Source organism: Mirounga angustirostris, unplaced genomic scaffold (genome assembly GCF_029215605.1).
Source record: "Mirounga angustirostris isolate CCGP_5_RB_7025 unplaced genomic scaffold, mMirAng1.0.hap1 SCAF_4, whole genome shotgun sequence".
Lineage (NCBI taxonomy): Eukaryota > Metazoa > Chordata > Mammalia > Carnivora > Phocidae > Mirounga > Mirounga angustirostris.
The window spans coordinates 43035593-43057050 of NW_026991712.1; the positions used below are offsets into that span (position 1 = coordinate 43035593).

Sequence of the window (21458 nt, forward strand, 5' to 3'; positions counted from 1 at the left end):
GATGCATTCTCTGAATTATAAAAAGAAAATAAGTCTGATTCATAAAGGAGGTTGGTAACTCATGTTTTAATAGTTAGAATGTTAATACTGATTTTTTCCCCTGCTATTTTTTCCCGCAGTTTGCCAAAGAAAAGAACAAAAGCCACAAATGCCACAGTGACCTCACTCATGTCCTGTTAAGCCAACTGCTTGTCATAGTCATCAGGTAGATAGCTAGAACATTTATAAAGACCATGGGGCCTTTGCAATGAACTGGAGACAGGTCTATTTTAGTGAACCTTGGGACAGATATGCACAAGCACGTTGCTATTGTCAAGGGACCTTCCACAATCTCTTTCTATTTTACAAATTATAATTGAAGCATGCCACCAAGTTAAGGAGGGACAAAGATGATTTTTGGAATCAACCAGGTCTCTTCCCTGAATATTAAAGAGTTTTGTGAAACCTACTGCATGTGCGAAATCTTGCTTCTATAGAAGAAAACTGATTTTCTCCCCAGAAGGAATTAATCTCTTTGTAGATGACCAGTGAAGCATGAAGAGCCTACTCATCAAACAATGATGGTGACATATATGGGTCTGGGCTGTGTCTACCCATTGGGACATGAAGCTCAAAGGTGGTAAAATTGATAGGATTTTAAGGTAGCTCTCTAGGCAAAATAACACAAAAAAACACTAACTTCATTCAAACTGAGTGCTAAAATAAGCCATTTCTCACCCAGAGAGCTCCCTCAACAGTAACTAAAGTAAGGGTTAGTGTAGAAAACACTCTGAATCACAAAGCCTCAGAAGTCTGTGTGTCTTTATGTAGATGGATGGCCTGATTCTTTCATTGTATGTTGGTTATAGTAACATGTGAAGTCCTAGGATATTCAGGACAGTTAATTCAAATGCTTCATGCTTTATTTACTCTACCTTTAGAGGATTTTTTAAAGTACCAGTCATCTATTAAATCCATAAAGCTGATGTGTCGACTGGTCCAATTCTTTGGTTGCTGTTAAGTGTTTATTGAATAAGCCACAATGTATCAAACATAATATAGACAGAGTCCATTCTAAGCTTACAAACTAAATTGGCTTAAGCATTATTGGCTTAAGCATTACTCATAAAAAAACACAGATCCTAAGCAAGCATATATTGATCAAATTTTAAAGTTAGTTTGTGGACGATGGACTTGAGTGAATACCATAGGGGGAAACAGTTGCCAGAAAGGAATTTGTGGGAAGTGAGAGTCTTCATCTGACTTGGCTGTACTGAGAAGAATTTCACAGGTTAAAGTGTGGCTTGATGAGAAGTCTTAAATGTTGGATGTCAATGGACTTTGCAGAAGAAGGTAAAACAATCCATCTAGAAAAACAAAAATCCAAAACAAGTGTCCTCAAACCTAAATCTGAAGCAGATTTCTCAACTAAAATAGAAAACTAGCTTAAAAATTGGGCAAGATTAGTAATTATCTGGTCACTTTGATCAGTATTAATCACGTGAGTAAATGTGGAAGTAACCAAGGCAGCATTTTCTTTCTCTCTTAGTCGTTTACACACTGTGTAATTGAATTAAGCATATACTTGCGCTCATACTTCTGAGGGTGTGGTTATCATTTCAACCAAGTCAAAATCCCCCAAACCTCACACAAACTGTGATGCCCAAGTCTTTCTGTTTTGAGGACCTGGAAGCACATTTATAAGGTTTATTTGCCCTGGGAAATAGAAGGCTATGCATGGGGTGGTTTGTTCCTCTAAGACAGAGGTGGAACTTTCAACAAAATCTCAAACTCAAGGGTTCTACTATTGCTTTCTGGAACCCATCAGTATGTAACATTTCTTTTCTGATACAGAACAAAAATAGCAAAGTTATTAGTTATAGCTCAGAAGAAGCTGCTGGTTTTATGAGGCTTAAAGAGCTTATTTTAGAAATAATGACATTACTGTGTAGTTACTACATTTACATTGGCATATGATATAGGCAAGCTCCTTTTCCTATAGCCTTTGACTGTTTACAAAACACTTTTACATTTATTACCTCAGACTCTCATGTTTACCCTTTGAAGTGACTCTTAACTGTCTGTATTTAACAGATGAGGAAAATAAAGCTCAGGAGATTGACTTGCCCAACCTCATAAGTTCATACAGAGGCCCAATTTAAATTTAAATGATTAAATATGTATATTATAATATCTGCTAGAATCCAGAGAATAATCATGCTGTGGAATATTTCTGGAACTTGAGAGATCAGTTCATAAAACACTGAAGAGCAATCTTAAGAACAGGCTTCAAAGGTGATGGTTCTAATGGGTTTTTTAACAAACGGGATCTGTCATGGGATTCAGGAAGGTTCCTTTCCCTTTCTGCACTTATTTAGTCCTCTTTTCTCCTGACCTGGCTGTTGGAAATGAAGTAGATGAAGTGACCAGGGCACTGCAGGGGTAATTGTAGATTGGCCTTCATCTTTGGGTAGGTACTGAACCCAGAATTTTTCTCAGTGAAGATGGTAAAAAAAATAAAAGAAATATAACCTACAGGATAAAAAATTGAACTTTTCCATTGTAATCACAGTAGTTTACTGGGATGAAAGCCAGAGTGGGTCAGATTCATCTTCATTCCAAAAGGTCATGGTAGTGGCTGAACTAGTATCATTCGACTAAAATGCTCCAGTTTTTTGAACTATAAATGATAAAGCACTACTGCTGTGGAGAATTAGGGGTGAGGGAGAGGGATCAAAAAGAATTTGTTTACACAAATTTACTCCCACATGTCCTAAAGTATGCCCCCCAAATAATCATTTAAGCTGTTCCACACAAAAAGTTTGTAAGCAAACACATTTGCAGAATTGCTTTTTTTTTTTTTTAATCAAAACGGAAGTGTTAAGGGGAAAAAGACATGAAAGCTTAAGCAGTGATTAGTGGCTTTTCAGCTCTGCTTCAGAAATACCAGATACTTTTACCAAAGAGAAGCCTCACACAAGGGAGAATGGACCAACGATTCGCTGATTTAGTCCAACTGCAGATTTCTGTGCACTCCTTACAAGATACAGTCAATCATTATTATTGGCAGACTCCATATTTGCAAACTGGTCTACTTGCTAAAATTTATTTGTAACTCCCAAATCAATACTCAGGATACTTGTGAGGTCATTCACAGATATGTGCAGAGCAGTGAAAACTTTGAGTCACCCATGTACACAATCCCAGCCAAGATGGAACAAGGCAATATTCTGCCTTCCTATTTCAGCCATCATAGTGTATACAAATGTCCTTTTTGCAGACGATTGAGTACCAAATCTCTTCATTTTTGTGGCTTTTTTGCTGATTTTGCTGTTTAAAATAGCCTTCAAGCATAGTGCTGAAGTGTTGTCTATTGTTGTTAAGCACAAGAAGATTGTGTTGTGCCTTACGAAGAAAATATGTGTCTTAGATAAGCTTGGTTTTAATGAATCAACAATATATATTAAGTACTGTGTCTTTAAACAGAAACACACATCATACAAATTTATGTATTAATTCGTTAATAAAAATGTGACCAGAGGCTTGCAGGAATCTTGCTCTATCAGCAGTGGTCCAGCATTCCCTAATTCTGTGTTTATAGGGACTTTGTAGAACATACGGCTACAGCAAAAAATGATATCCAGCTATAGTTTTCATTTCTGGTATCCAGAATTATTAATCAGATAAAAGGTAAGAAGAAATAATTTATATTACCACTTAGAATGACAGGAATTGAAGCTACAAACCAAAATTTTGAATGTAGTTGTAGGTTTCAAAACAAGAACATTTTAAATGTATAGAACCTTGGGGGATATGTGCACGCACATTTTTCAGACTCACTTTCTTTTAATAGATACATAACAATTTGGAAAGTAATTCAAGTGAATAAAACATTTTACAATGTTGTGAAAGGGCAATGTTATCAAGTAAAATGAGACTTCTATAAACATGTCCAAGCTATGTCTTTAAAAGGAATCAGTATTATAACAGAGTTAGTGTTATTGAAATATAAACCCCCATGAGTATTTTTAATGTACATTAATTTTTATTGCTGAATAATAGTAATGCTTTGTATTTGTATGGCTTGCTGTGGTTTTAAAGCCTGTTCATGTGCATTAGATCACTTTCATCCTCAGGTATTACTACCAAAATTTTGCGGATGAGAACTGTGAGCTTCTATGGGTTAAGTGAGTTGCCCATAGTAAGAAGTTACTAACATGTCATTGTTGTGGTTAAAATTCGGAAGACTTCAGATAGTATCCTATATTTTGTCCTGTGTTGCCATGCCAAGGCCCATTTTTAGCCTTGAGAAATTTTGACCACACTTTGTCTATCGATATCCAGATCCAAAGACCATTTGAAAATGTTTTAAGTGGACGGTTGTTAAATGTTTCCCATTTAAATTCCATACACCTATATTTGGAACACTGCTTTTTAAATAACACATTTCATTTTACATTTTCTTCTGACTTAGAAATGCATTATATTATGTCTATACTATAAGAAGTATTTACTGAGATACATATTGCATTTGTAACCTGCGTCTTATGACTCCATGCTAAAATTTTATTCCTTAGTTATGTAGGAAATCCTGGATTGGGCAGTATAGACTTAAGTTTGGGAAACACGTAAGTTTGGTTCATATCTCACACCAAAGAACATTTCAGTTTTATGCTGAGCAGAAGAGAAACTCCAAGATAAGCCAAATGTGTCTACCAGAACAAATAATCTTCTCACCCTTGAACTATATTGTCATCCTTGAACTAAAAAAAAAAAAAAAAAAAAAAAAAAAATTGTAGCTGTTGTTTGTTTGGTAGCCATAATGTTAAGAAAATTTGGGGAAAAGCATTTCTTTTTGCGGGGGGTGTCTATGGCACATATTTACTTGCACTTGGCAGATTATCTTATTTTAAATGGATTCAACAGTCTGTGAGGGGGCAGATGTTCATGGCAATGAAAGGAGGACAAATTAGACTAAGTTAAAAAGGGAGCATAAGGGAATAAATACAACACATGATTATTAGCCTACAGAAGTGCTATAAGAAATAAAAACTTGACATGAATGAAAAAGCAGGGTGATGGTGTATATCAGGGAAGTAGGAAAGGAAGCCCAAATGGTAAGATGTTGTTAAGTGAAAAAAAAATTTTTCTGCCCCAATTTTTCAACATCCCAGGAAATACTTTCTAGGATTCCATTCTCACCCACCATCCTCCCCTGGACCAGCATAAAAGAAGGATGTGTAAAGTCAAAGTTCAGTGTTCAAACTTAAGGCTATAAAGATTTCTCGACAGGTTGACTAGGTCAGAGAGTCACTTGGAGTGCTAAGTCATAATGTTTGCTCCTATGCCATTTTCAAGGAACAACGAAATTCAGTTCAGTGGCCTGAGCTTGTTTTTGCTACACCCATGCTGACATACCTGTTAGAGAAGTTTCTATCGGAAGGTTGAAAAGGTGGAGGGATATAGAATTCCACGTGAGTTTGCTGGGGCTTGAAAGAACTTGGCTTCATGAGTATTTTAAATGGTCAGGGCTAAAGATGGTCCTGCTCAAAAACTCAGCGTGATGCAAAAGGGTAGCCAAATGAAGTGTGCAATTAGGATGCTTTTGAAGACACTCTGTGATATTGTTGTGCTGTAATGGCCATTGTGTTGTAATTACTGCTGATTTGTTCACTGTTGTTTTGAGCCTCTTAATCCCTTGAAGTATGCTGCCAAAATTAGAGTATTAAAAGTGTGACTCAAACACACTGAAGATTACAAACAGCTTAGATGAGGTCTACATGAGGCCGACATTGTCAAGTCAGCCATTTGATCCAAAGAGAGAACATGAAAGAAAAGAGCGTCTCCCGTCTTTGAAAAAGTAGAAGTGAAACATTTTCAATAACACAGTAATTTAATTTTTCTGAATTCAAATAAAAGAGGCCCTATGGGTGAGGCAGGTGAGACTTTGCTCCGAACACTCCATTGACAGTTAGCGATCAGCCTCCTGATGCCTCATCTGTGAATGTATATTATTAACATCATGGATTAAAAATAGGATGGGCTCATTTGGGAAATACAGTTGTTCCTCCCTCCACCCCACCCCAGGACACTAGAGGATATTCTTCATTTTAGAAGTATGTAGCTTTACCCAGTAGACAAATTCCTGAAGAGTTATTTGGAAAGAAGTTTTGGTTAGTAAGAACATTTTTATAAGCATTAAAAAGGCTGCACGGAATGTGAAGCTATAGTAAATTCTAATTGTCTTTTTGACAGAGCTAGATTTTCAGATCCCACATTTATATAAAGTGGAGTGGGCCTCTATGCAGAACTCTTAGTGAAAGAGTTAATCCTGTTTTCTCAAGTGCCTAATTTATCACAGAGTTACCTTAGGCACTGGGAGCATCTGGCTCAACACGTACATATTTTTCAAGTACAAATTAAGGACTGAGAATGAGGCCAGGAACACGCTGTTGTGTGCAGCAATAGGATGGACTCACCAAGAGGGAGAGGCATAAATATTGCCTCAGATTTTAATAAGGTTGAAACTCCATATATCATTAACAATTCTTCCTTCAATGTCTTGAAAATCCTCAGTCATTATATTAGATCCCTGCTTAATATTCTGCATGTGTGAACCAATGTGGGTTGAGGTTGCATTAAGCAGGTGGGGCATTAAACATATACTCCTCTTTTATTGTTGAGATGTTTTTAAAGAAAGCCTGCTTTATGTGACTTATCCTGCAATATTCCAAGATATGTACTTGCATACCCATTTATGTTTACCTCATATGATTTTAGATGGAAGACTAAGCAGGCATTTTGCTATTTACTATTTGTTAACAGTAAACAGTCATTTACTATTACTTAATCGTATTGATTGTCCCTCTCTTTTTATTTCTGTTTTTTAAAAATCAAGCTTAATCATGATCAGCTGGATGGGGGACAGGGAGACTGAACACATCTTTTATAAATACCTTTATTTCTTCACTAATTCTCAAAAGTAGCCACAATAAGGTAAAGAGTGTTGGGGGAGGGGCAGGAAGAAATGTAATATTTCACAGGAAGCTTTGATGAGAGAAAAAACAAGGATACAGCTTATAGGATCCATTTTTCTGATGTGATATTATCTATTTGGATGATGCTTGGGTCCTTAAATCAGAAGTAATGTGCTCAATGAACTGAAAGACCCTGTCTGTTCTCAGCAGAGTTTACAGGCACATGCTTAATTGTCTTGGGAGGGTGGGGAGAGGCCTATACATCAATGACTGGATATAGAATATGTTTAAGTGCATAAAACTTGGATGAAAAGGTTTCATGTAGAGAATGGCAATGCCATGACCATGCATTAGCTAATGTTGCTATGTGGGGTGACCTGCCAGCCAAACCTCTGTCGAGTAGTCTCCATATCTACCCTGATACAAAGAGAATTTCACTTTGGGAAATGAAACTCTAGTATCTCATAAAACATAGTTGTTCTTGTCCCAAAGTCAAAGAATAAGGAAATTTTGGAGATACCAGGACAGACTCTTTTTTAGGGCACAGAAAGGCAGGAAAGAAAATCCTGCCCTCATATACCTCCAAGGTGACTGCTTGACTTTTCTCTTGAGGACTGTCTAATTTTTTTAAAAAAGCCCTTAAAAAATGCCAACATGCAAATTGTACATAAAATATTTAAAGCGTGAGTCCTCACTTTGAAAAGGTGAATTAATGAATTCATCAATCAAAACCGTGAAGTTCTGAAAACCTCTAATTTACTCTGTTATAATTTAGTGGGAAAAAAGTAGCCTTCCACTGGATAGCTCCACAGAAATGTAATTAACCTTTGCTTTAGATGGAACAGGTGGGACAATTGGTAGAGTAAGACGATAAATAAGATACACACATACATATGCACACACACACACACACACCCCAACACACAATCTTATAGGGTTCTTCCTCCCAGAATTATTGTGAGGATCAAAATCTGAAAGTACCTGTGAACTGTAAATTACCCTATAAAGATAAGGTGTTGCAATAGTTGTTTTTAGCTAGAAAGATAGATGGATAGAGGCAGACAGATGTTTATAAAATATTGGATAATTATTTGTTATGGAAATTGAGAATTTTCATCTTCACTGAATTTCTTAATGATTTTTTTCAATTAACATGTATTTCTGTGAAATAAAACAAAAGGAAAGATCAATGTTCCATTATTTTCTCTGTAGGTACCACATGTATCATGGCAATGGTGTCATATATTTGAGCGTAAAAACAGTAGCCTGTAGTCGGACAAGTAGAGTGTTTTCATGGAGGCAAGGGGTCAGAGTATTTGGAACTGAGACCATCCATACTGTAGGTCTGATTCAGTTCAAGAAAGCAGGGAAGCTAATCCTCTTGAAGTATGTAAATTAAAACAGGACACTGTTAGAACTTCTCTACCTCCTAACTTCTGAGTTAGCCTGTTTCCCCCACTATTTCTTACTAAACTTTCAATTTTCTCTCCTTTGTTTAAATGAACTTGGAGTTCATTTATAGCTGATGCAGGCCTATGTTAAGGCTTGACAAGAGCTTAGTAGGAGGGCAAAGACATTTCGTATCACATAGACCCTCTGATGCCATACAGAGAAGAAAGATTTAGTCTTCCAATTTTTACAAGTTATTGCTCCTTTAATTAATTTTACTTCCACAGGTGAAAATGGATGTACCATTTCTGGGAAAAGAAAAGAGCCCAATTAATAGTGGGATATGTCATTACACTGAGAAGAAATGAATATGTCTTCTTTAACATAAAAAACTCATATATTCCCGTGGCTCTGATTTATTCCTAGGTTTCTTGTCTCACTCATTAAGGAATTTTCTAGACCACTAGTTTTCATGTGTGTATGTGTGTGCATTCACATGTGTCCCAAAATAGAAATATAAAAAAATTAATATTCTTTTTTTCAGTACAAGTATAGTTTATATTTCAATATAAAACCTAATTTGACTAAGCAGTTAGGATTTATGCATTATCTAATTTCATTTGCCTTAGTAGAAATAAGTAAATTCAGATCAGAGTTTTAACATGTTCCTCTTTCTTTGAATACACCCTTTCTCCAAATGATTATGTGGTTAGTAAAAATATTTATGTATTGTGGGAGATGGAAATATTTTAATAAATCATTGTATTAAAAGTTCCCTTCAGGAAAAAAAAAATCCAGAACAAGCCCAAGAAATGTCTCCTGTTTGAGGGATCTGGCTGTATTAAAAAAGACTATACAAATGACTATATATATACATACATACATATTCATATATATGGGCATGTATACATGTGCATATATATAAACAGACTTCAAAAGGTTATATACAGGTGTGTGTATAACTTTTATTAGGGCTAGTTGTGTGTATGTGTGTGTGTGTGTGACTGTATGATAAATTACACATCAGGAAAGTCCTGGAATCATTCTCATTTCTCTCCCATCCCACATATGCTTTTGTTCTCCAAATTTTTTGTTTTGGGAACAGATATTTAGTGGGAGACCTTTTTTCTGTCTTGTGTTGATTAAAACTTCTGTCTTTTTGTTTTTAATCAGTCCCTGCACATTGACTATGAGGCTCAGAATGTGATACAACTGTTTTTCTAGAAGCAGTGAACAAATACGAGACTGTGTAGGTTAGCTTTCTTGGTTTCCTTCTCACAAAAAAAAAAAAAAAAAAAAAAGCAAATCTTTAGTTTTATTATACCTTTTAATTGCACAAACAAAAATGGTCAGAGTGCCATGCGTGGTGCGTTTGGCTAGCAAGACAGTTTCATGCAGTAATGAGATTTCCCCCCTGTAGGAGGGCTATGAACTGCTAATTAGCATCTATGACCTAATATTCTCTAGCAACCAAGAGTAATAGCAGTAATTTCCAGTTTTATGCAGAGTACAAGTCTCCAATATTACCAGCACTTCTGTTTCATTTGTAATTAACTGCAAGCAATTATTACAGTCAAGAAAGTATATCCTAATGCTACTATGTAGTAAAATAAAAAGAAATTATGTTTATAAAACTTATATATGTGTCATGCTGACTGACTGGAGTTCTTTGAAAGCCCAGAGGTTATGTATCTATCAATTAAAGTTTCTTTTTGTCCACATTGGTATCACTCTTAATTTTAATTTGTAACTTTTAGTTCACTACTTAATTCTTTATTCTTTGCTTGAAACCAAATGTTTATTAGATTTGGTTTTGAGTTCATAGAAAAAAAAAGGAAACATTTAAAAGCTAATAACTAGGGGAAGATGTTGTGATATTAGCTGGCAATGTGTTTCAAGAGACCGGTAATGCATACTTTTTTTTTAAAAAAATTTATTGTTATGTTAATCCCCATACATTACATCATTAGTTTTAGATGTAGTGTTCCATGATTCATTGTTTGTGCACAACACCCAGTGCTCCATGCAGAATGTGCCCTCCTCAATACCCACCACCAGGCTAACCCATCCTCCCACCCCCCTCCCCTCTAGAACCCTCAGTTTGTTTCTCAGAGTCCATGATGGTGGTGATGAAGGCTCTGTGGAAACATCAGTTTGCGTGGCCCTCCAGGCAGCCCGTGGATGCCGTCAAACTGGGTCTGCCGGATTATCATAAGATTATAAAACAGCCTATGGACATGGGTACTATTAAGAGGAGACTTGAAAACAACTATTATTGGGCTGCCTCAGAGTGTATGCAGGATTTCAACACTATGTTTACCAATTGTTATATCTACAACAAGCCCACTGATGATATTGTCCTAATGGCACAAACGTTGGAAAAGATCTTCCTACAGAAAGTGGCATCAATGCCACAAGAGGAACAAGAGCTTGTGGTGACCATCCCTAAGAATAGCCACAAGAAGGGGGCCAAATTGGCAGCACTCCAGGGCAGCATCACCAGTGCCCATCAGGTGCCTACAGTTTCTTCTGTCTCATACAGCCCTGTATACTCCACCACCTGAGATACCTACCACTGTCCTCAACATTCCCCACCTGTCAGTCATCTCTTCTCCCCTTCTCAAGTCCTTACGCTCTGCTGGAACCCCGCTCCTTGCTGTGTCTGCAGCTCCCCCAGCCCAGCCCCTTACAAGAAAAAAGACGTAAAGCGGAAAGCAGATGCTACCACACCTACCCCTACGGCCATCCTGTCTCCCGGTTCCCCAGCTAACCCCCCTGGGAGTTTTGAGCCCAAGGCAGCACGTCTTCCCCCTATGCGTAGAGAGAGTGGCTGCCCCATCAAGCCCCCACGCAAAGACTTGCCTGACTCTCAGCAACAACACCAGAGCTCCAAGAAAGGAAAGTTGTCAGAACAGTTAAAACATTGCAGTGGCGACTGGGTGATGGACACTGGGGAGGGTGTGTGCTCTGGTAAGCGCTGTGAATTGTGCAAGACTGTTGAATCTCAGATCTGTACCTCTGAAACAAATAATGCAATATATGTTAAGAAAAAAAAAAAGAAGAAGAAGAAGAAGAAGGTAGCGGGAGGGGAAGAATGAAGCGGGGGATATCGGAGGGGTAGACGAACCATGAGAGACGATAGACTCTGAAAAACAAACTGAGGGTTCTAGAGGGGAGGGGGGTGGGAGATGGGTTAGCCTGGTGGTGGGTATTGAGGAGGGCACGTTCTGCATGGAGCACTGGGTGTTGTGCACAAACAATGAATCATGGAACACTTCATCTAAAACTAATGATGTAATGTATGGGGATTAACATAAGAATAAAATTAAAAAAAACAAAACAAAACAAAAAAACATTGCAATGGCATTTTGAAAGAGTTGCTCTCTAAGAAGCATGCTGCCTATGCCTGGCCTTTCTATAAACAGGTGGACGCTTCTGCTCTTGGCCTGCATGACTACCATGACATCATTAAGCACCCCATGGACCTCAGCACTGTCAAGGTACCCACTGCATGGGGCAGATGGGATGCTCAGGCAGTGATTGGAACTTTGGGTTCAATAAAACGGATCAGTCACTTTAAAAAAAAAAAAAGTCTCTCATGGTTCGTCTCCCCCTCCGATTTCCCACCCTTCATTCTTCCCCTCCTGCTATCTTTTTCTTTTTCTTTTTTTAACATATATTGTATTATTTGTTTCAGAAGTACAGATCTGTGATTCAACAGTCTTGCACAATTCACAGCACTCACCATAGCACATACCTTCCCCAATGTCTATCACCCAGCCACCCATCCCTCCCACCCCCCACCACTCCAGCAACCCTCAGTTTGTTTCCTGAGATTAAGAATTCCTCATATCAGTGAGATCATATGATACATGTCTTTCTCTGATTGACTTATTTCGCTCAGCATAACACCTTCCAGTTCCATCAGTAATGCATACTTCTTAGGTGGGGATATACTCTGCACAGGAAGAGTGGTTTATGAGGTGGAAATAAAGGACTTTTATTTGAGGTTTTCCCATGAAAGTTATACTTCTGTGAATGTCAATAGAGTTGTTCTATAAAAAAAAAGACACTTAAAATGATTTCTTACTTAAGGAAAGGAGTAAAACCTTATTTATCTACAACTGTGAAGGACTGCAATTTTCTATATGAGTGATTTTTTCCCAGATAATTTACCTCTTAATGCACCAAACTGTATTTTAAATATTTTTGATGTGCATTTTCTGAGAAAAAAATTTTAATCCCATGCTTTGCATCATTTTCTAAGAGCCCACCCGCAGTTCTGGAAGACCCCCTCTCACGCAACAAGGATGTAGGGTAGATGGGTGCTGTTAGGGTTTTAATCTCCACTTGCCACATCAAGAACAGCTCTACCTGTCTGCCTTCTGCACTGTATTGGCTTCCACCTTAGACCCAACTCAAAGAACATATTTTGTTATTCCATCTTAGCCTTAAAAAATTCTCTACCTTAGGAAACAGAATTTATATAAAATATATAATTGAATCGATTAAGCAGGGTCATCGTTATGTACATCATTTATTGTATTGTGCAGAGATATGATAGTATGATTGACATGTAGAGATTTGCTCTTTTCCCCTACACCGAATGGCTTCAGATGTCTGTGTTTTTTGGATATTATTTCTTGTTTCCTTCTTTATGGATAACTGCAATCTGAACCTGGTGTCCCAGCTTTAAGCCATCGCTATCTCTGACTCTCACCTATTATAAAGCCAGGGAAGGAAGAAGTGAAGGTGGCCAAGGGAAACCATAGGAAGAAGTTCAGTAAATTGTAATGTGATTATGTGAGAGCACAGTGCAAAGCTGTTGGATACTCTAGCCCCATAAAGCCTTGTTATTAAAGGGACCCAGACTAACAGGCAGCAATATGGCAGTGCAGATATAACCTCATACTGCAGAGGGACTTGCTTAAGTTGTAGTAGCGGTTATGGGAATGATGATGATGATATTGATTTCACAAATGTGTTTACCGTGTCCTCTGAGACAGGCACTGAGCTGGCCCATTTTCTACGGCATTGAACTGAATGACATCTAAAATGCTAATGGTCAGCCACCATTATTAATATTATCAGTACCGTGATTTTATATTAGAAAGTTCAGACTTTATTTATATAATCTTAAAAATAATACACAGATATTAGGGAAAAGAATTTGGGATCACACACGAGGCTGTTTGATTTCAAAGCTTGCATAACTAACTATCGAGTCCTTCTGCCTCCCAAGTATGGTAGAGTATCAGAAAAGGAAGCATTTTTCATAAGCATCAAGTCCAACTTCCTTATTTTAGAGTTGAAGACACTGAAGATCATCGTGTTGAAAAAGTGTCCTTTTTGCATCCAATCTTCTCCTCTTGGGGCGGGGAACTTTTTCTTTTCTTTTCTTTTCTTTTTTTAATTTTGTTTATTTATTTGACAGAGAGAGATACACAGTGAGAGAGAGAACACAAGCAGGGGGAGTTGGAGAGGGAGAAGCAGGTTTCCGGCAGAGCAGGGAGCCCGATGCAGGGCTCGATCCCAGGACCCTGGGATCATGACCTGAGCCGAAGGCAGACGCTTAACGACTGAGCCACCCAGGCGCCACCGGGAACTTTTTCTTAATTGCCTTGAATATGAAGCCTTTACTCTGTCTTCATTTCTCCTGCCATCAATCTCGCCTCCCCACCTGACCTCATTTCTTGAAACTGCTCTTTCAGAGATCAGTGGAGTCCTTCTCTTGCCAAATGCAATAGACTCTTCTTGGTGCTCAGTTCTTTGCCTGATGTATTTGGAGTAGTTCACATTGTTGACCGTCCTCTTTTTTTGCATTTCTTGTTCTTCCTACCTCTTGACCCTAACTTATGCTGGCTCACTTCCTCTGTATCCGTTAGGTCTTACTGCATGACGAGCTCCCCCATAAGTTAGTAGCTTAAAACAACCATTTAGTTCACAATTCTACAAGTAGGTAATGTGGGCAGTGTTTAGCTAGGCAGGGCCTCTGGTTTCAGCTGGGCTCACTCATGTATCTGTGCTTAGCTTCCAGCTTGGCTGGCGGATGGTCAGTCCAGGATGGCCTCAACCAGCATGGTCTGTCTCTGCTACAGAAGACCTCCCATCCTCCAACAAGCCACCCTGGGCTTTGAAGCTGCTCCAAGTTCTATATGGGAACATACACTCTGCAGTGCCTCTTGGTGGCAAACCATCAGTCCTGCTGCACTGTCTTGGCAAAAGTAAGTTCAAAGGCTGACCAAGATTCAAATGAGGGGAAATAGACTCCAACTCTTGATGCGAAATCACATTGCCTGGGGCACAGCCGTAGGGAAGAGTGAGGGAGAACTGGGGCATTTCCTGCAGTATACAATAATCTCCTTGGCAAGTTCCACTTCTCTTACTTGCCTTTCAAACATAAGTTCAGCTCACGCATTACTCTTGGCCTCTTTCCCTCTTCTTTTACCCTCTCTCTTTCAACCATCACATCTATTACCATGGCTTCAGTCAGCACTTGCTCATGAATGATTCCCAAACCTCTATATTCAACGTTTATTTTGTTCAAGAGCTCCAGACTGGGGTTCTCCACTGCCTGCTGGAAATGTACTTGGTTTCCCACATGTGCCTTCTGTGCAACAAGTCCAAAACTAAACTCTATATTCTACCACAAACCTATTCCTTTTGTAAACCTTCACTCTCTGACATTTATGTTATTTCCCATCTAGCCTCCCAACCTAGAGACCTCAGAACCATTTTTGGTTCTCTCTCTCCTGCCAGCCCCATGTTTAATCAGTCAGTGAATCCTAGTCATTCCACCTAATTGTTGCTCAGGCTTCTCTTTGTTCATTTCTAATAATACCCTGATGTGATATATTGTTGCTTATTATATTATTTATTAATTTATTAATTGTCCTTTACTGATTCACATGTAAAATCTAATGTAACAAACCCACTGTTCTCAGGATAGTATTTCTAAAACAAATGTCTGTCCATACAGATTTCTGTGTAAAAATCTTTTCATAGCTTTCCATTATCTGGGACAAAAGGAAAGTCTACTGGTCCTTGTTCTTGGAGATTGGGTATTCTTGGAAATCTGTAAGGTCAAAAATCATAATTATTTTATGTATCATTGTTATATCCCCAGTCTCCAGCACCCTGCCTGATTCATAATAGTTGCTCAGTAAATATTTGGAGAAAAGACAAGTTAATGAATGATGGACAGGCAGCAGAACAGTAGTCAGAGTTCCTATGTGTTGTGTTAGAGTAAAGAAGCTTAGAGAGCAATAGGCCTGGGTTCAAATCTAGCTCTGCCACTTCCCAGCAGTAGGCCTTGGACAGTTTATTTAATCCTTTTGAGCCTAGGTTTCTTTGTCCTAAAATGGAGATAATTATAGTTAACATGCAGAGTTGTATGATTAGCAATAGCATATGTGAAACTCAAATGTCAAGTTCCTTTTAATACATAGGCATAATACCAATTATCTCCATCATTATCCTCAGTCCAGGCAAGATAATCATCAATTTCAGGTGTGACAATATGTGACAAGGACCCATGCATGTGGTCTGGGATTTAAACTCAGTGGGACTCAAAGGGCAAGATACTAGCCAAGTCCTAAAAACTAGTAAAACAAAACAAACACAGGGCTCAGGGCAGAGAATCCCAGCAGGAATTCAGACACAGGGAAAGAAAACTTGGAACTAGATTGGACGATAAAGCCATAGGGGAAGAAGTCTAGGCATCACTATAGGAAGCCTGAGTAGAATCTGAGAGGACAGGGTTGTTTGGTTCTGGAGTGACCAGCTCCTCACCTTGCTATCCTATCTTTCCCCAGAGTCTGGACAGGAATGAATCTACAGAAGTATCAGGAAGATATGGATCTATCTGCAGACCAAAGAGGTTTTGGGGGCAGAGCACACAGCTGTTCCTTTTATCTGTAGGGTCTTTATTGAGCCGTCACTGTGTATGTTTAAGAAATCATAGGATCCATACCATCTGCAGATACACAAAAGAACCAGTCACCTCACAGTCACCATATTTTAATTTTGATCTCTTTTTTCTCAAAGATTACCTTTATTTTAATATTTTAAAAAAAGTTTACTTTTCTCCTTCTTCCAGTTACTAACAATGTCATTCTCCTTATCAACAGGCACAACTGTGCTTTTTGTTTGTCTTCTTCTGCCCATCTATATGCTAAATTATATGAACATCTTAAAGAAATGCAGAATAATGACATCTCAAATTAATGTATTTTAGATAATATATAATAAATAATAAATCACCCATAATATTATGACTTGCCTTATACTTTTATGTGTAATGTGTTCCTAGTTACAACCTTTGAAGTAGGAAAGGCAGGCATTTCATTGGAGAGCTGATTTGATTATTTAGTATTTACTTCTTCATCCATCCTTTTAATCACTTTAAATATCTCCCACCTCTGGATAGCAGTTTGGTTTCATCTTGTAATCTTAATTTTGATTGATTGGTAATGGCTACCTAGAGCAGTGTTCAGGAGAATTGGAAGGCATTGTCCAGACACAGGAGCCAAGAGTGCCATGATTGATTAGCAATGTCTGCTATGGGTAAGTGAAGGGGGAAGGGCAGAACTATTGCAGGGTATCTGACAAAACTGTTCTATATAATGATATCACCATTTTTTCTACTACTTATGTTAGTGGTTTTCAAATTACTCATAGCCTTATAGGTTTTCTCATCTGAACATAGAAAGTGAATTGAGTGACTATTTTTTTCAATTCTCTCAAGAATAGTACATAGTTGGTCCTGTACTAGATGCATAGAAGTTAAATTTATACATACAATGGATAATTCAGGGCATTATGGCTTATATGTCCCCAGATTGAGAAATACTGAGGTGGTCCAGTAAGTAACCCAAAGGCTGCCCCACACATAGGTAGGGACCAAGAGGGCATAATTTTGGTCTTCTATTCGTATGTCAACCAAGTCAACCTCACTTTCACAGGTGTGTGTGTGTGTGCGTGTGTGTGTGTGAATGCATGCGTACATCTATACACACACTGGCATATGTATATAAACACACAACACACATACACAATTCAGAATTCATTTGAAGAAAGTATTCTACAGTTTTAAAAAGTTTTAAACTAAACAAGCTTGAAAACAACTGAATAAGATTTTTCTTCTGACTTTGGAAGTTTATTCTCTTCTTTTTCATTCAATATAAGTTTCTGTTTATTATCTGAGATGAATTTAAGTGTTTCTGTATGTCTTGCTATTAAATCCTCTTTTCCACCATGAGAATACAGAAATTTCCTCTGATTGTCTAAGAAAATATGGAAGATAGAAAAAAATGTCAACTTGAGAAAATAAAAACTAGATTGTGTAGTCAGTAGGAAAATCAGGCCCATTATATCACGATTAACAGAACTCTTGAATTAAAGGGTTGGATGTGAATTTCCATTTTCACCTTAGCACCTGGACCCTGAAACAGCTGTCCCTTTAATCGTTTACAAATCTCTTCAAATAGTGTTTCTTTTTCCTGTGTTGTGTGATAGCTGATGTGATTAATATAATTTCAGCAAACCTGTAATAATCCGAGTGTAGATTTTGTGAATTGTGTCTAGCAGTGCCTTCAGATAGATTAAAGCTATTTGAAGCAGGATCAGCTTTTTGGCACTGATCATTTCAATGCCTTATAAATATTAATCACAAAAAAACCCTACATTAATGCAGCCCTTAAATCATAAATTGGGACCTAGAAGCTATATGAATGCAAAGTTCACATTCTCCAAGAAATATTCATTTTCTCACATGGCTTATTTTACACAATTTATTTGCTCTATATTTAGAAGCTCAATTAGCAGCCCAATATCATATGCACAGTGTGGAAAAAATCCTGTTATTATAAGCACCCTGCATTGCATTTATTTATTCAACAATTATTTACTAGGGTCTGGACGAAGAGGATGTGAGAATATGAGATGGTCATGGTCAGGGCTTTACAGCCCAATACAAGAGGCCAAGTATTAAAAGTAAATAAGAAAAATAGTCATGAAAAATTGTGATCAGTGCTATGAAAGACATAAACAGTAGGGCAGGCTCCTTTGGATACGGTTAGAAAGTGCTCTCTGAGGAAATGACATTTGCCCTGGGCCTTGCATCTTAGTATGTCCAAGGTCCCCAAGGGGAGGGTAAAGCATGAGCTAACTCTGCAGATGTGTGCCGGGACCTGAACATAGAGCCAGGGGAAGTCATTGATGGGGTAACTGAAATGAGCTGCTTTTTGGTTTTCAAAGATGCCTGTAGCATGAGGATTGTAAGTGAGCAAGAGCAGACAAGGGAATATGTCCTAAGTGGCAGTTGCAATAATTCTGGCCAGCAATGACTGAAACCCGGGCAGAGTGAAATGTAGAATAGATGGCTATGATGTTTATCCAAAAGTCATAGTTGATAGGACTTGGTGATGGATCATGTGGGAGGAAGTGGAAGACTCCGTGAGGGAAAGGAAGGGACTAGGAGTAAATCCTGGGTGTCTGGCTTGACAGAGCAAATGGGTGATGGTGCCATTTACTAAGATAGAAAAAACTGAGCAAACGAGCATTTATTGAGAATATTGCGAGTTCTAATTGGGTGAGTTATGCTCGGGAAACCTGTGAGACATCTACAGGAGATTTGGAAGGGATAGATGGGGAGTGCTCTAGGTGTGAAATACACATTTGTGAGTCACAGAGAGATGCCAGTTAAAGCAGTAGTACTGAATAAGGTCACTAAGGGAGGAAATAGAGAGAGAGGGATAAGAGAAGTGGGCTCAGAATCTAACCCAAAGAACACCAATTTTTAGAGATTTGTTTGAAGGAAGCCCTTGCAAGAGAAAAGGGAAATAAGAAACTAGTAGCTTGGGAAATGTACCAGGAAGGTGTGTTATCATGGAATCCAAGCAAAGAAAGTGTTTAAAAATCAGGGGGAAGCCCAGCCATGGACAATGGTATTAAAGAGGCAGATGGAGCTGAGGCCAGTAGCATGATCATTGGGTCTGGTAGCATAGGAGTTGTTCATGGTATTGAAAAGGGCGGTGTCAGTAGAGTAGCATTATGTGATGGAGATGACTGAGTAAAGATAGAAGATCAATGGACCAGTATGAGATGGATGATAGCAGTATGAACAAATTATTTCAGAAAGTTGGAGGATGAGATAGGATCCAAAAGACAGATTGAGGATTGGCCTGTGATGAAGAGTTTGGAGAGTCCCCCATACCCCTTTCCACTGATTCTCTTTTCTCAGCCAAGTGGGCATTCAGCTGAGGAGAGAGAATAGTGTTGATATTTGTGGTGAGAATAGAGGGTTTCTCTGATAAGTTACATTTTCATTTGGCTATCCACAGAGCCAAAGAAATTGTCTAAGAAAGCCCACACTGCCAGTGACCCACAAGATGACCACCAGGCAGAGCAGAAGGTGTGCTAAATCTCATTCTTTTAATTCACTTGGCAGGTAGTATCTTACATTTTAAAATCAAAATGATAAAGATTGAGAAAATAGCGCAATTAAATATTTCTTACTTTCAAATTTCAGTTTTAGAGACTGAAGTCTAGAAAGGTTTTGTTTCTTGACTGGGCTATAAAGAAAGAGCTAGTCACTTCTATTTAAACATTGAGTCTTATTTGGCTTAAGTTCAATTCCTAAGTCCTCTGGAAAAGTTATACAGGTCTTTTAAGAAGAAACAGTTTTTTTTTTTTTTTCAAAAGAACTGCAATTCTGCTAGAATGTTTGAAAGTGATCTCAAACATTTCAATGCAAATTTTTATACCAGCTCTAGGTTAAAGGAAATGGGGCTGAGGGAAAAGAAGAGTGAAGGGAAAGAAAATTACTGCCTCCTGACTGGAAAGAGATCATTATTAGGCCATTGTGTGTGGTTTTACACACTCCTGGGTCAGGGCTCCAACTTCTGCCTCCATGAATGTGTGAGGAGCTAACAAGCGCTCCATCTTATAACTTAAACTAATCTATGCAGAGCAGAAAGACACATGGAGCCAAAACGGATTTGTCTTGTGCAAACAGTCAGAGAACCCCAATGAGCAAAGGGAGAAACTGTGCAATCACATGATCCAGAATTAGTCAAGAGCAAGTAGGACTGAAGAAGAGGTAAGACTTTCAGTGTTTGTGATGCTTTGCTCAAAAGCATAACTGGGAAAGCATGGGTAGATCACTCAATAATAAATCATTGAAATTTGATGCACAGTTCCACGTTTTACCTTTGCTTTGAAATCTAATATTATGTAAATATGTAAAATAGTGTTATGACTGATTGTCAATCTGGCTCATTTAAATAATGATTTTACATTTTTATAGAAAATACATTATGTTAAAAAACACAATTAGCTGAACTATTTGCTCTATTCTTTTTGTACCCTATGAGAAATTTAGCTATTTATATTATGCCACAAACATTTGTCAATACTATCTACCATCTCCCTGATGTCAGCTACTGATGTTTGAGGATTAGTAAATGGAACGAAGTGCCTTTGCAAGTCTAAAACATGTGACACTTCTCATATAGAACTTTCTGAAGAGTGATTCCATTTGGGCCCTGATATGGTAGGCATAGATATGACTTTAAACTTTCTAGCTCCTAGTCTTTATTTCTATAAAGTTACAGTTATCAAATTCTTCTGAGTAAGATTTTAAGAAAGCAGTAAAAGCAGGGCTTCCCAGGGTTTTCTGCATCAAGCCCCATGCCAAAACAAAATTCCACAGCATAACTGCAATAATTTTGAAAAGAATAGCATCTATGTGCAGGATCTGAAGCTACTATCAATGAATACAAACAACACTAATAAAATTCTATATGTATGTCTGGCATCCTGCTGTGTGAGTGAAACCACTAACGCATTTTTTCCAAGTATTTAATTCAGTCACTTCATGCTTAACTATCTATCTATCCTTCATATAAAACAAAAATACAGATTTCTGATTCAACCTCCTTTTTTGAATTGTTTAGTAAGGACAAAACTAACGCTATAGGAAGCCCCTTCCTTCAAGGAGATAACAATCTTCTGATACATAGAATGGGCCCAGTAGAGTCTTTCTTTGTTAAGATTTTAAGGACCAAGGACAGTTACAGAACATCTGTATGGATCCAGATTACAAATCAATTT

General features: G+C 38.0%; 1 pseudogene; it reads left to right on the plus strand.

Moving 5' to 3' along the window:
- Positions 1-10465: 10465 nt before the first annotated feature.
- Positions 10466-13383, plus strand: LOC123858584 (bromodomain-containing protein 2-like; annotated as a pseudogene).
- Positions 13384-21458: the final 8075 nt, after the last annotated feature.